The 14750-nt window shown below is 41.1% G+C and overlaps 2 long non-coding RNA genes across 2 annotated transcripts in view; both read right to left on the bottom strand.

Moving 5' to 3' along the window:
* Positions 1-821: 821 nt before the first annotated feature.
* LOC109316673 lies at positions 822-5940 on the bottom strand. Its single transcript, XR_002102894.1, has 3 exons — positions 4429-5940; positions 2251-2336; positions 822-1052 (listed from the first exon to the last, which is right to left on the bottom strand). It is a non-coding gene; the product is annotated as an uncharacterized LOC109316673 (long non-coding RNA).
* Positions 5941-5951: 11 nt separating this feature from the next.
* The window catches only part of LOC109316679, a 38894-nt gene continuing 30095 nt past the window's right edge, over positions 5952-14750 (bottom strand). Inside the window, exon 4 of the long non-coding RNA XR_002102895.1 lies at positions 5952-7054. This is a non-coding gene — a long non-coding RNA (uncharacterized LOC109316679). The remainder of the gene's footprint in view (positions 7055-14750) is intronic.

The raw sequence follows: 14750 nt of genomic DNA, 5'->3' as shown, positions 1-14750 counted from the left end.
GGTAAAAAACCAACACAGAACACAGGGTGGGAGTCAAAGGAAGGCTGTATGTTTGGTAATGGTTGAATAACTATCTTTGTCTGATACAAAGTAATGCTCATGTGTTTCATGAAAGAAATGATTTTTAAGGAGAGATTTGAAAGGCAAGAGTTGGAAGCATGGCATGCCAGGACAGGGAGCGGTCTCCACTCATAGAAAGGATAAGGAGAGAAGACTAAAACAGAAATTAGGCTTGAAAGGACAAATCATGCTAAACCCATGCTCACTCTTTACCTGCAAGCCAGACATCATGCGGGCAGAAGCCTTTGCTGATGAAGCCAAGCTGCAAAATTTGGATGCAGATCCATATTACGAGCACTTTTCCCAGGCGTCTATGAGTGTTAGGATCTGGGATATTGGTTTGACACGCTGTAAACAGCTGGTTAGATGTGAAAATCAGATCTGGATTCAGGTTTTCGGATCTGACAAAAAATGGATGCATCTGCACTCTCTCTTACACACACACACACACACACACACACACACACACACACGTGCCCCAGCCTCTGTTTTTTTTGCACCATTTGTGTTCAGGAACAAGATTTTACTTGAGCTACTTTCTAGAAGTCAGTGTAATTTTCTTGTTTCCTCCACAATAATGTCAGTGTTTACAGAACAGCAAGTTCAGTATATTTTGGTTATCAGCAAAAATTAAAAATAAAAATCTCTGGTAATTATAAATTCAGATTCTTGGGGAAATAACCATAATACGTTGTTTTCCTGTAGCATCTTGTATATAACGACACAAAACCTTTTGTGAATATTAATGAATAGTCATGTGATAGATAAGCATTACTCTTATTCCCATTTTGTATTTTTAAACACTGAGTTACAGAAAGGTTACAGGAGTTTCCTTTGGTCACAAAGCAATCTAGGCAGTGCTGGGATTAGAACCAACCAATGTATTTTCTGTTTTGCTTTATCCTTAGATCATGCTCCTTCCTTGTGTGCCCACCTTGTGTAGTATCAAAATGTTCTTAACATATTTTCAATCCTTTATTGATATCCACATACTGAAATGACAGAAATAATAGCATACGACTCCCAATTCCAATATAATTTTTATTTGGTTCCTTCAACTAAGGAGCTTTTGAGCTGTAGCATAATGTGATACATATCTGAACCCAAGACTTACCTCAGACACCCATGAGCTTTGGTGCAGAAACTCCTATCTAATTTCAGAAAGACAAAGGTAGCCATTTCCTACTAAAAACCTTAAGAAAGAGACCAGAGTGTGTAAAGTTGTTCTTATGAATCACTTTATTCATGGCATTACTTCTTACACCCTCATTTTTTTCCTGTTTATACAAAGACAGACCAAGTTCAATTATACCAGAAAAAGTCAACCACGATGCTCATTAAGCAGTTAATACACATACACACATACAAAGAGAAAATGGGGTGGGGGGAAGGCAGCAGTCTATCCATCTCACTTGGCATGTTTATATGTTCTTTTTAACCATAAAAAAGGAAGCCTGTTTACAAAGTGGAGTGTCAGTAACATTGTGTAAAGGAACACTTATCTGAGAAACTTTGATCTTTTTCTGAAGCACCATTACTCTGAGACTAAAAGGCTAATGGCTCTTCGGGTGGGAGAAAAAGTTTTTCAACAAAAAAAAAGAAAGGAAAAAAAGAAGGAAGTTTATTGTGCTATCTAGTCGACACATTTAGACAATCCTACTACTCAGAAATAAGCTGTGGCAATGTCACTGATAGGCTTATCCCACATCCCACAGGCTGCTGAACACGGATGAAATAACAAGCTGTTGGGGCCTAGTGTAATGGGATAGTTGGGAGGTTGGTACTCTAGGGCAGGCCTGTTATCTCACTCATTTAAGTAATGGACATATTAATAGAGCTGAGAGCTAAACCAGACACATAGCCTGTCTATTGGATCTAATGTTTTTCATTTGCAGACTCTGGGCCACATTTTTCAATACTTATTCATATGTCTGGGCTCCTGGGTGCATAAGGATAACTTGTATCAGAGGGGGTCACAGGATCAGACCCCAAAATGTCTAGTGAAGATTGAAAAAGAATAATGTGTATGCTTCTCTTAAAATGATCCTGGACCTCTATGACCTGAAAAGAGCCTCCTAATATCAGGAGGAACAGGAATACTGTTAGAACTACTTCATTTTAGGTAGTTTAGTATTTGTAAAAGAAAAAGGAAATACAAATTCCTTCTCGAGACTTTTCTCCTCAACTTACTGAGCTTCCCAGGCGAACTGAGATTCTCAGCCATTCCAGTTATGAGAAAAGATTTCAGACTTCTATCCAAACTTGTTAACTTCTCCCTGAAAAAGATATTTTTAAAAAAAAATCCGGGAAAGATATTTATGGGAAAAAAATTATAAAAAAATAAACATAAAATTAAGCATAATACTTCATCACACACAAACAGCTCATGTCACTAGCCCTTAACTTACATGGATACTGCTGCTCTCCATTTTAGGCCTCTGTGCCATTACTGTTCCTGAACTTCCTAATCTATTCTTTAAGACCCTGATCTGAAGCCTGTTGAGAGCAAGGAGTCTCTCCAATGATTTCAGTGGTCTGTGGACCAGGCCTTAATGGCCAAATCCTTCTTTCATGTGCTTTACATTTTTGCATTTTGCTTAACGTCCTCAACTTCCATTGACTTATTTCTTATATATTATTTCACTACTGTTACCATGACACATTTATCCTTTAAAACATCTATTGTATAAATGTATACACACTCATACATACTTGCATCGGAAGACACAATATGTACCATAAGCATCTTTTTAACTTGTCTGTTTTGTCAGAGCAACCATTTTAAAAGATGGACTATAAAACATGAGTTCAGTGCAAGTGTGAAAGAAATTCCAGCAGCTTCAGAAAAGTGTGATTTATAAGAAAGTGGAGGAAATTAGACTAGGGAAGCAGAGTATGTTACCATCCTGTAACTGCTTTTCTTATTTTGCTATGTTGTCAGACGGTGGCCCATGTATAAAGTATATGTTTTAACTCAAATCTGCTAATGAATGATACAGCTGTTCTGTCACAAAATGGCAATTTATGCCTTCCTTTAAAAAAAAAAAAAGAAGAAAGAAAAACAGTTCTTAAGCCACCATATTTTTTGTGAGAGATAACTAAGGAGTATGTTATTGCAGGGTGTTTAAAATAGATGATATCACACTCGGGAACCAAGATGAAGTATGCTTCTATCTGCTAGCCTTGAAACATTTACAGAGAGCCTTCTAATGGCGATTTAGTGCATATATAATAACACAGTACTTGATCCCCTCTAGGAAAAAATACCCAATACTCTCTTAACAACTGCAATTACTGTGCAACTCATATCTAAAATGAATAAACTGGGATTCAGGTCGTGAATAAAGTTTATTAACCAAGTTGCAAGGCTGTGAGAACATGTTCTCTCATCTTTTTGATCGTCCACGCTCATGCAAAAGTCAGTTTTGTCACCCCTCTCCTTTTCTACCCTCCTTAGGAGACATAACCATTTGCTAGAAGCCCAGGAGCAATTGAAATGCATGTGAATCAAAAAAAAAAAAGATTTTTTTGCATCATCCCTATCAATAAAGAAACTGCAGAACCATCTACAAAAAGAAAAAAAATTAAAGGCACCTTGCTAGTAATATGAACAGCGACTTGTTGTCAATACACATTCAGCACTTGAGCAGTGCTAGTGACATCTTGTGGTAAAAGAGAGTGACACTTCTTCTTTACACTTTCTCTGCAGAGCACAAGCTGTCCATAAACATCAAGCCATGTCATTACTCATACATCAGCAAGGAGACATCTGGGATTTTGATAACTGCTGCCAGAATCTACTAATGCAAACTGCTCTAACTTTTTCCCCCTTTCTTGGCTGTAACACCATTCACTACATTGCCAGCTTCTCCATCTCTCTTCAAAAGCCCTTGAATTGGAAACTGCTTGTTTTCTTTGAATCACAGTGTACCTGTTAAGTTAATGTTGGATTAAAAAAAACATTCCTTAAAACAGTTTCAAGGGAAACTTTGCAGAAGGAAGTGTTTGCCTTTATACTCCGTTTCCAGAGCCTTGCAGCAAGAGAGTTAAGAGAGTGACTTGCATTAACACACTTTCCCTCCATCAGAGCAGTGGGACTGAGGGAAGGAAAGGACACCTGCATCTTCTAATTTCTTATAGAAACCTAATTCTGATGTAAACTATTTAAAAAAAGCTGAAGGAGAATAATATAGTCTACCCAGCACCTGTCTAGTTTCTGGGTCATATTTGCTTCTGGGGAGAAGGCTTTATTTAGACAAAGTAGATGAGGATGAAATACCTTTTATAGGGCCAACATGGATTAGAATGCATGTGGGTTTTGGCTTATATAAGCCTGTCCTCAATGTGTTTTTTTATGTTGATGCTTACCAAAGTCTTTCAGATAAAGAACTTCATTCATGTCCTTGCTTCTTCCAGGAATCAACTGGAGAATCCAGTGGATGTGGGCCTCCTCTGGTAGAAAGTCCATGTGCCAGATGGGCTGAGACAGTTGTAACCACTATCAGAATCTATGCTGTGGGACAGCCCTATGGTAGAGATGGTAGGAAAAAATAAGAACACAAGTTTCACTCCATCAATGCAGGCCAAAAGTGGGAAGAGCTGGCTGGGGTGAACACCTTCTGCTAATAGGACTCATATAGAACCCAAGCTATAAACTATAGTTTGCCTTTTCTGATGGTATTCCAGTACTGCCATCTGCTCTCTCCAGAGAAGAAAGAAAACTGCTAGCACAGCTGCCTCCACAGGTGCAAGGAGATCTTAAATGCATTCCCCCTTACTTGCGCTAGGGTGAGCTAAGTACAGGATGTATAACTATAACGTGCATTGGGCTCTACTTAGCTGTCAGCCCATGTAAACAGAGTGGGCCAGATTCTGATACTTTCTACCTGTCTACATCTGCTCAAACCAAAGTAAATAATCAGAATTCCCCATTCACAGTAATGGTAGCATTTTTACACACACGCGTGTGCACGCAGAAACAAGACAAGGTGAAATTTCGAGGTGAAAATCAGGCCCCTTGCGTACCGGGAAAAAATGCATTCTTTGAAGTCAATGGATTCATACTGCAGATTAATTTGGCTCATTTTCACTGCTCAAAAACTTTGTTAAAAGCAGAGTTAAGAGCGACCAGGAGCCTCACATCCCTGTCCACAGTGCGGCATACACCTACATTTTATTATAAATGTCTGAAAACCAGGAAATAAGGCATTAGGAAGCCAGCTTCATCCCACACACTTAACTCTGCTTCCAGGCAAGAGCTACTGGAGAAAACAACAAAAGAATGTTTCAGCCATGGCCTCCCTAATATGGAGTAGGGTAGATTTGTACCTTATAGACTGACTAGATCAAGAGATGTATAACATAAGCTTTAAGAGCCCAAGCTCACTTCATCAAAAGAGGTGAAAGGAATGCTGTGTACGTGCTATTTTACATATTGTGCTGTGTCCCACAGAATGGTGTTTATGAGATATTTGAATGCGCACATAGACATTTTAGCCTTTTTGTCTGTTGAATTTGTTGATGGCAACTAATTCTTAGGTGTACTTCATGTTCAAAATATATTCAGTGCTAGCCAGCATAGCAGCACTCTTACCGAGTCATCTTTTTTGGGTGCATTTGGGTGAACACAACAGTGTTCTTTCATTCATCTGCATGTACTTGGAATTCTCCTTGCTTCTTAAGGATCAATTTGTGCTTTCCATTGCTAACTATACCCCTGGCTTTACTGTGGTGAAGTGGTAATGCCACCCCATCACAGATAAAATTACTCCAGGATTTCCCTTTCAATATGGAAAAAAAAAAAAAAAAATCAGTGATTTTTAAACTTTTTTGTTGTGTTTTGATTTGTTTTGTGCAACATTTAATTTTTCTATAGCATTTGAAGAGGATGTTGTTTGAAGTTTAGTGTGATTGAGACTAATTTTTTTTCTAGTATTTGACATTTCCATTGTAACCCAAGATGCTACAGAACTTTTAGGGGTGACACTGGTGTGAACCCCTAGTTATGTAGATTGAATGAAATATTTTAGAAAGCAGTCCTTAGTCAGTATTTTAGAACTATTGTTTTCTACATTTTTATTTAATGATAAACCTGTTTTGACTGGTGAAAATATTGTGTTGCCACATTAACCAGCGTTAGAAGAGTGGTTTAATATAGGTGCACTTATCTGACACAACCCTTTTGATCATGTGGACTCTGATACAAGTTGAAGCTACTTGCTTTTCTTTGATCACTCTCAGTCCCATTATTCAAAAAACACAGGAGGAACCTATAGCATAATCACATTCTGAAGCTGCCACTTTTATCTTTCCTCCATTTAATTGTTGGCACTTTCCTTGACAATACCTCTGTGGCAAAATCTGAATATACCTGTGGATTTTAGACTACTTTGAAATAACATTTAATCAAAATGCTTTCTTCTTACAGCAAAACATTTAAAAGATCCTCTGTACAATAGACATTTCCAGAAAGCTGTAAGGGACAGGGACTAAACTCACAGTACATGAGTATTGTCCAGGATCAATGGCTACATTCTGACACATTTTGCTACCCAAGTACTCTAAAGCAGTGATTTTCAACCTTTTTTCATTTGTAGATCCCTAAAAAAAAAATGAGCGGAGGTGCAGATCCCTTTGAACTGTAAATATAGGTATTCATATACTTTTGATTGATCATAGTCGTTTTTCATGAACCCCTTAGACAGGCCGCACACCCCCAAGGTCCACAGACCACAGGTTGAAAACCACTGCTCTAAAGTCCGGCTGACTTAAAACATTCTGATTTTCAGCAGAACACCACTCTTGCCACCCAGGCACAAATGATTTTCTCTTGTTCCTCCAGATGCCTACAGCTATATTATAGAACCAGCAGAACTATATATTTACTCTGAATATATAGTTTTTAAATATTACTTCCCCACAGGGGCTGGAGATTGTCAGAGATCAGTTCCATGTGGTCACATAAATGTGGGGAGGATCAGGGCTGCAGATGTGCCTGCAAAAACATATAAACCATGATGTTTTAATGTGATTTACCAAGAGGGGATATATTCAGGAACCTGTTGCTGAAATGACTCTCTCTATCCCTATTCCCATGAGGCATAGCAGTTTCAAGACAATTCAGGTATGCATGTCAATGTTAAAGCACTTTAAAAAACAGGTTGATAAGCAAGTAGTATCTCAACTATCCTGACATTACCACCCTACTAAAATATTTACTTATATTTTTAAAATACTTCTGTAGATACATATCCAGAATACTAGTGTCAGTGGATGCAACATGCCCCGTAGCTCTTCCTGAGAGCCATTAACTACCCAGAAGGAAGTGGACAAAGTCATGGGGGACTTTAACTACACAGCCATTTCGTGGGAGGAGCGCTCAGCCAAATCTGAGTGGTTGCAAAGCTTTCTCTGGTGCGTGGATGACCTCTACCTAATGCAGGAAGTCTGTAGGCTGACAAGAGGCAAAGCGCTGCTTGACCTTGTACTGGCAACCGGGGATGACCTAATCAGTGACCTAATGGTCGAAGGGAAGCTGGGTGACAGTGACCATGAACTGATGACCTTCACCATCTGCCGGAAAGCTGGCAAGTCAGTCAGTAATACAGAAGTCCTTGAGTTCAGGAAAGCTGATTCTGACAAGCTAAGGCAGCTTGTCAGAGAGGCCTTAAAGGGCCACAACCCAAAGGGGAGGGGAGTTCAGGACGAGTGGTTGCTCCTTAAGGGAGCAATCCTGAATGCGCAAGCAAAGTCCATCTTGGAGAAAAGGCAGCAGAAGGGCACAGCAGTCCCCTTGGCTCTCCAGGGAACTGGTGGACTTCCTGCATCTTAAAAGGAAGACCTACAAAGGATGGAGGACTGGAACCACCACCAAGGAGGAGTACTCTGCTCTAGTCCAGACCTGCAGAGAGCAAACCAGGAAAGCCAAGGGTGCGATGGAACTCCAGCTAACTACAAATATCAATGACAATAAAAAGTCCTTTTTCAGATATGTGGGGAGCTGGAGGAAAAGCAAGGGCAATATTGGACCCCTGCTAAACCAGATGGGGCAGCTGACAACCGATGCCCAGGAAAAAGCTAACTTGCTAAATGGGTAGTTTGCATCAGTTTTTCCACCAGTCCCATGGGATGCCCCTGCCCACTGTGGGTCAGTGTGGCCCAGGTGAAGGAGATTCCTTGCCCTCCATCAAAGCCGACCTCGTGAAGGAACACCTTGACAGGCTGCATACCTTCAAGTCAGCTGGCCCTGATGGGTTATACCCAAGGGCACTTCAGGAACTGGCAAGCATCATAGCTCAGCCCCTGGCACAGATTTTTGAGAGCTCTTAGCGCTCTGGTGAAGTGCCCAAAGATTGGAAGAGGGCCAATGTCATGCCTATCTTCAAGAAAGGAAGGAAAGTAGATCAGGCAAACTACACGCCCATCAGCCTGACCTCTATCCTGGGGAAGGTCTTGGAAAAGATCATCAAAGAGGCCATCCTTAACAGACTAGATGAAGGCAATATCATGAGGGATACCCAGCATGGGATTGCTGTGGGTAGGTCTTGCTTGACCAATCTCATTTCCTTTTATGACCAGGTGACCTATGACCTGGACAAGGGGGAAGAGATTCATGTTGTATATCTTGACTTTAAAAAAGCCTTCGATTTGGTATCCTGTGATCACCTCTTGGCAAAACTGGCTATCTGCAGCCTCAACCTCACCACAATCTGCTGGCTGGGGAATTGGCTCCGCGGTAGGACCCAGAGGGTGGTGGTTGATGGGAGCCAATCGTCTTGGTGTGCTGTGACCGGTGGGGTCCCTCAAGGCTCTGTCCTAGTGCCTATACTATTTAACATCTTCATCAATGATGTGGGCATTGGTGTTTGAAGCGGACAGGCCAAGTTCGCAGACGACACCAAACTCTGGGGTAAAGCATCCACACCTGAGGTCAGGAGAGTGATCCAGGGAGATTGACAGGCTCATGAAATGGGCAGATGAGAACCTGATGGTGTTCAGCACCGAAAAATGCAAGGTTCTCCACCTTGGGAGGAAAAACCTGCAGCATGCTTATAGGCTTGGTAGTGCTACACTGGTTAGCACTACAGATGAAAGGGACTTGGGGGTTATGACTGACCACAAAATGAACATGAGCCTTCAATGTGATGCCACGGCTAGTAAAGCAAGCAAAATTCTGGCTTGCATCCACAGATGCTTCTCAAGCAAATCCTGGGACGTCATTCTCCCTTTGTACTTGGCCTTGGTGAGGCCGCAGCTCGAGTACTGTGTCCAATTTTGGGCTCCGCAATTCAAAAAGGATGTGGAGAAGCTTAAGAGGGTGCAGAGGAGAGCCACGCGCATGATCAGAGGTCAGGAAAACAGACTTATGATGAGAGGCTGCGAGCCATGGGACTCTTCAGCCTGGAAAAGCGCTGGAGTGATCTGGTGGCCACCTATAAGTTTATCAGGGGTGTTCACCGGGATCTGGGGGAACGTCTGTTCACCAGAGTGCCCCGAGAGATGACAAGACCAAATGGGCACTAACTCCACCGCGACCGATTCAGGCTGGACATAAGAAAGAACTTCTTCACTGTCTGAGCCCCCAAGATTTGGAACAGACTGCCACTGGAGGCAGTTCAAGCATCCACTTTGAACACCTTCAAGACAAATTTGGATGTTTATCTTGCTGGGATCCCATGACCCCTGCTGACTTCCTACCCCTGTGGCAGGGGGCTGGACTCGATGATCCTTCAGGGTCCTTTCCAGCCCAAATACCTATTAAATCTATGATAAATCTTCTAACTTCTTTTTACTTAGAGAAAAATGTGTTGCATTGTATCTGGTGATGCACCTCCCTTTTCAAAATCCCAAATCTGCCCACAAATACAACCCAGTACAATGGGTAGTTTTTGCTCCAGCTGAAGGATTACTGAGGAAAAACAACTGACTATAGCTGTGTATGCAGATGAAAGGAGCAAGGAAAATTGAGAGATACATAGTAGTTTTGGTGCTGAATGTTACAAAAGGGTTTGACTATATGCAGCTCTGTTCTGGTATGTGATAAAAACTATTTTCCTTTTCCCGTTGTCCCAAGAACTGCCATGTCATAAGGAAGACAGCTGGATAACTAATGTGTAGATATCTATTATTTAGTGAGAGTTATTTGGATAAAATTATTTCTTTCCATATCTAGGAAGGAAACCATTTTTTTTCTTCCTACCATAAAGGTAACCATCTTGCTCCCCTTGATTTCAAAGAGAATTTTGTCACTGATTTTGATGAAGAAAAGGTTAGGACTTGCTTACGTCCTGTATCAAGCTCCATAAAGTAAATGGGAAACTTAAATGGGCTTTGGATCAGCTCTTACCAGAGAAGATTTAACATAGGCAAATGTATCTACCTAGATTCGAAACTGCATTCCAGGTAAGTCTTATGAGATGGTATGGAGGTAGAACTCCATTTCTCCCTCTCATTCCTCTGTGTGTATCATTCCTGTGTGTATCAGGAGGCACATCTACCTGATCAATTAATGTGCTTTAGGTAATGCCTATTAGATCTAGCACCTCCATTGTGAGGTACTAGAAAAATGTGCATTGACATATTTGAATGTGCATTAGCTGAAGAGCACAGTTTTTTTGTGATGCTTGCACGCACATTAAAATAGGCCAAGGTGCATTAAAGCCAGGGAAAGTAAAATCTACTGTTCAATAGGGTTGTGCGAAACACTATCATTTTGTCTTGACATCCATTTTGCCGTTTTGAAGGGACAGCGTTTCATTTCAAAGCACTGTCCCATTTCGTTTTGTCGAAACTGTTTCACTGTTTTGATGCATTTTGACGTTTTGCCCATAGGCTATAATAGGGAATCATGAAAGTGCCTAAAACTTTGTCATTTCTTGCCTGATTTGGATGAAAATTGCAGTGATGGTAATACCTTCTGAGTTCAGGAAGCCTGCCAAATTTCAAGGAGATAGACACAGAGGTTTCCGAGAAACTGCACCTCAAACTATTCAAAACACAACTCCTGACACTTGGCAGCAGCGGCAGCCTTCTCTCATCCAGCACACAGATCTGGGGGCCCACACACCTAGGAGGGCTGCGGAGCTGTGCTGGACTCCTCATGGGGGTGCAGAGCCACGGATATGTGCACCGGATGAAAGGAAGCTGTCTGAGAAGATTGCTGCTGCCGCCTGTCCCAGGAGGCAGTGGCAGCCTCCTTATCTAGTGTGCAGATCCAGGGGCTCGCATCTCTGGGAGGAGTCCAGCACAGCCCCGCAGCCCTCCTGGGGGTGCAGGTCCCTGGATCTGTGCACCGGATGAGAGAAGGCTGCTGCTGCTGCCTGGGACTGGTACTGAAGCCAAGTAAGCCCAGCTTTGAAACTCGAAAAGTTTTGAAAGCCCTTATTTCGTTTCAAAGCTGTTTCAAAGTCTTTGGTTTTGTTTCAATGTTGCTGTTTCGACCTCAAAATGCCCCAATACAGCTTTGAAACAAAACACTCAGTGAAATTTCGCACAGCCCTTCTGTTCAATGACTGCTACGTCTTTTTTTGGACTGTTATGTGAATGTCTTTGAACAGGTCAAGTTAACTTTGCTGTTCCAAATTTGAAAATCCAGATGGGTTGTTCAATTGTGTTTGTTCTTATAAACCAGAAAGTATTTCAATTGCACAACTTGAAAAGTGACTCTTCTACTGATACTTCTGATTGGAATGAAAACTTCCAGAAAAGAAATGTAAAGTTTGCTTTTTAGGAATGTTATCATGTTCAAGAGGCAAATTGGTCTTCCAAGAATAGTCGTGAAAGTAAAACTCTCTCACTAACATTTGCAGAAAGTGAATACCAAAGGGTCTGCAGCTGAAAAAAAACCTGAAATGGACATTACTCGCACAATATTTTGCATTATTTGTTAATATATTTTAAGTTACAGTAGGAAAAAGTCTCATGAACTTACGCTAGGCTTAACACACGAATACACACACACTCAAAGCATTTATTCATCTTTAGCAAAAAAAAAAAAGGCTATGAATTGAGGGATTATCATTAAGATTAACAATAATCAGTATTTGCATAGTAGTTTACACATTTGGTGTTACAGAGACATCAATTAATGCTCTGAACTACTCAGTCCCATTGCATATTTGGCATTGATGAGGCCGCAGCTGGAGTACTGTGCTCAGTTCTGGGCACCACAATTCAGGAAGGATGTGGATAACTTTGAAAGGGAACAAAGTAGGGCCACCCATATGTTTAGGGGCCTGCAGGATAGGCTTTATGAGGACAGACTCCAGGAACTGAGTTTCTTCAGCTTGAGCAAGAGAACCAAAAATTCTAATCTAGGCTCCATTACCAAATCCCTCTGTGATTTTGCCCAAATCACAGTCTCCCTACCTCAGTGTACTTATTCAGAGATAATACAACTTAATTCCCTACCTAACAAAAATGTTTGGGAGACTAAGGAGCTAATGTTATGTGATATTACTTGGAAAAGAATCATTGAGGCACTTCCTACCATAGTATCTAAGCTCTAAATGATCTTGAGATGAAGCTTGACCAGTAGGATTTGATCAGGTTTCTTATGTGGGTACGATTCCTTGGGCATCAAGGAAGATGTAAAAGTGCACAAGGAAAAAACTTTTCTTAGCTGTATCTGCACAAAGCAAGGACATCATTCTCAACATGAAAAGCAGCTCTGGGTGTGGTGTCTTCCCTCTTCCTCAGTGGAAGAGAAGGGTGAGATTATGACTCAGATGTTAAGATTTAGTACATAGCCTCTGCCAGACTTGCAGCTAAAGGCACGACGGGATCTGATGCATGAGCCACACAATTGTGCTTCTGACCATGCCACACATGCATGGCAGGAGATGTGATTGTGAGACTGAGCATCAGATTCCATTATAGTGATCCCAGGCTCCCCCTGCACCAGCAAAGAGCAAGCTTCCATGGCAGGGAGCCCCATCAGCTGATCTGGGCTGCTAGCCATGGGGTGCACCATCTGCTCCCACTTTTGGGAGCCCCATCAAATGATCTGGGCTCCCAGCCTCAAGGATGCCTGGTATGCCCCCACAGCTGGGAGCCCAGATAAGCTGATGGGGGGACCCTAGGTCACAAGTTCAATTAACAGAGTAATAGGGACCAGCCACAAAGTCATTACACATTTTTTGTGGAATAACTTTATGACTTATTCCTTGTTTTATGACACCATTAATTGCTTTAATGTGTGGCCAAGTTACAATGTAAGACATGATTAACTGGGTAATCACATCCTAAGTGTAACGTTTGGCAGGGACCTAGTACAAACAAGTCTGTCCTTTCTTTCTTTTTTTCCCTGCTCATTTTTCTGGCCAACATATTTTGGGTTTTTTTCCCCAAAACATCTGAGAGGTTGAAGAGGTCAGGAACCAAGTACTACCAAGTGGGATCTAAATGTATAAAAATAATAAAACAAAATGAATAGATACAGGTAAAATAATCCTAAAACAATGACAGCTCTCTTTACTGTAAAAGCCAAAGACTAACATAGATAGTAAAACTTTTAATCACCTCTTTCTACATGCAAAGTGCTCTCTCATTCAGTGTCCTGCAATCATGCCATGGCCAGTCAGAGATGATTTTTAAGAGTTTCATTTTGAACATAAAGCACTCAAGAATAGAAGGATGATTCCTGGAAAGAGAAGTTAAAAGTTAAATGGCCAGATTTTCTACTCACGTTGGCAAAGATCAGAAGCGTGCACTTCGCAGTCAGTGGAATTGTAGTGGTGTGAAGGAGTTGAAAATAAGGCCCACACTCTTCACAAAGCACAGAGTATTGCCACTGGGAAACTAATTTTAGTTCTAGTCATAAGATGATCAGTGAGGAAGGCAACAAAGTAAAAATGGACAGATATAAAGTATTAGGTTTGAACAGATATAACAGTTGAATAAATGAACAGATATAAAGTTTGGTTCAGAGGTCACATACACTCACTATCAGTATCATAAAATTATGAACAAAGGGCTGTGAAAAAAAGCTTAGCTTTAAAGTTGTCCAAAGCTTAGTATTTCCTGTTTATGGGACTCCTCTGGGAGTCTGGGGTTCCCACCATGATTCCAATCAGAAGTTTGTCTTTGATACAACGAAAATTCTTCAAATGAGAGATGTTTCCCTGATACACATTAGGTTTAACAAACTAACACTTCCTAGGAAATAGTTTGGTCAGAAAATTTCCAGTTTGATCTAGTCAGAAAAAGCCTGGATTTTCTAGTCCTTCCAGTTGCAATGTACCGATAATTTCACAAGCCCAGTGCTTTGAGTAAAGATCACAGAATCAAGCTTGGTTTGCCATTTACAATTTTATCTCTGTACTATTTAAACAAATGCAATCTGGAATTCTTGCAAGTCCCTATACTCTGTTCATGGACTGACCACAGATTGCTGTTTCACCTAACCCAGTGGTGCACCCTGCTCCTTTCTAACTGAATGCATCATAGGCAAGAGAGTGGTTCTGATGTTAAAGAAACAAGAGTAAAGGTATTTTGGTTTTGTTCTTACACTTAGTGCAGGCTCACAATCTTGGGCAATTTACTCACACATTCTGTGCCTTAATTTACCCAAAGAAAGGGATAAAATTTAAACCGTCTTAATGCTCGAAGTATGGGGAAGAAGCAGGAGGAACTCGCCCTCCTCCTAGCTGTCACCAGCCCTGACATAGTAGGGATCACAGAAACGTGGTGGG

The sequence above is a fragment of the Crocodylus porosus genome, unplaced genomic scaffold, assembly GCF_001723895.1.
Source record: "Crocodylus porosus isolate Cpor-Errol unplaced genomic scaffold, CroPor_comp1, whole genome shotgun sequence".
NCBI classification, from domain to species: domain Eukaryota; kingdom Metazoa; phylum Chordata; order Crocodylia; family Crocodylidae; genus Crocodylus; species Crocodylus porosus.
This window is presented reverse-complemented; position numbering and strand designations above follow the sequence as displayed.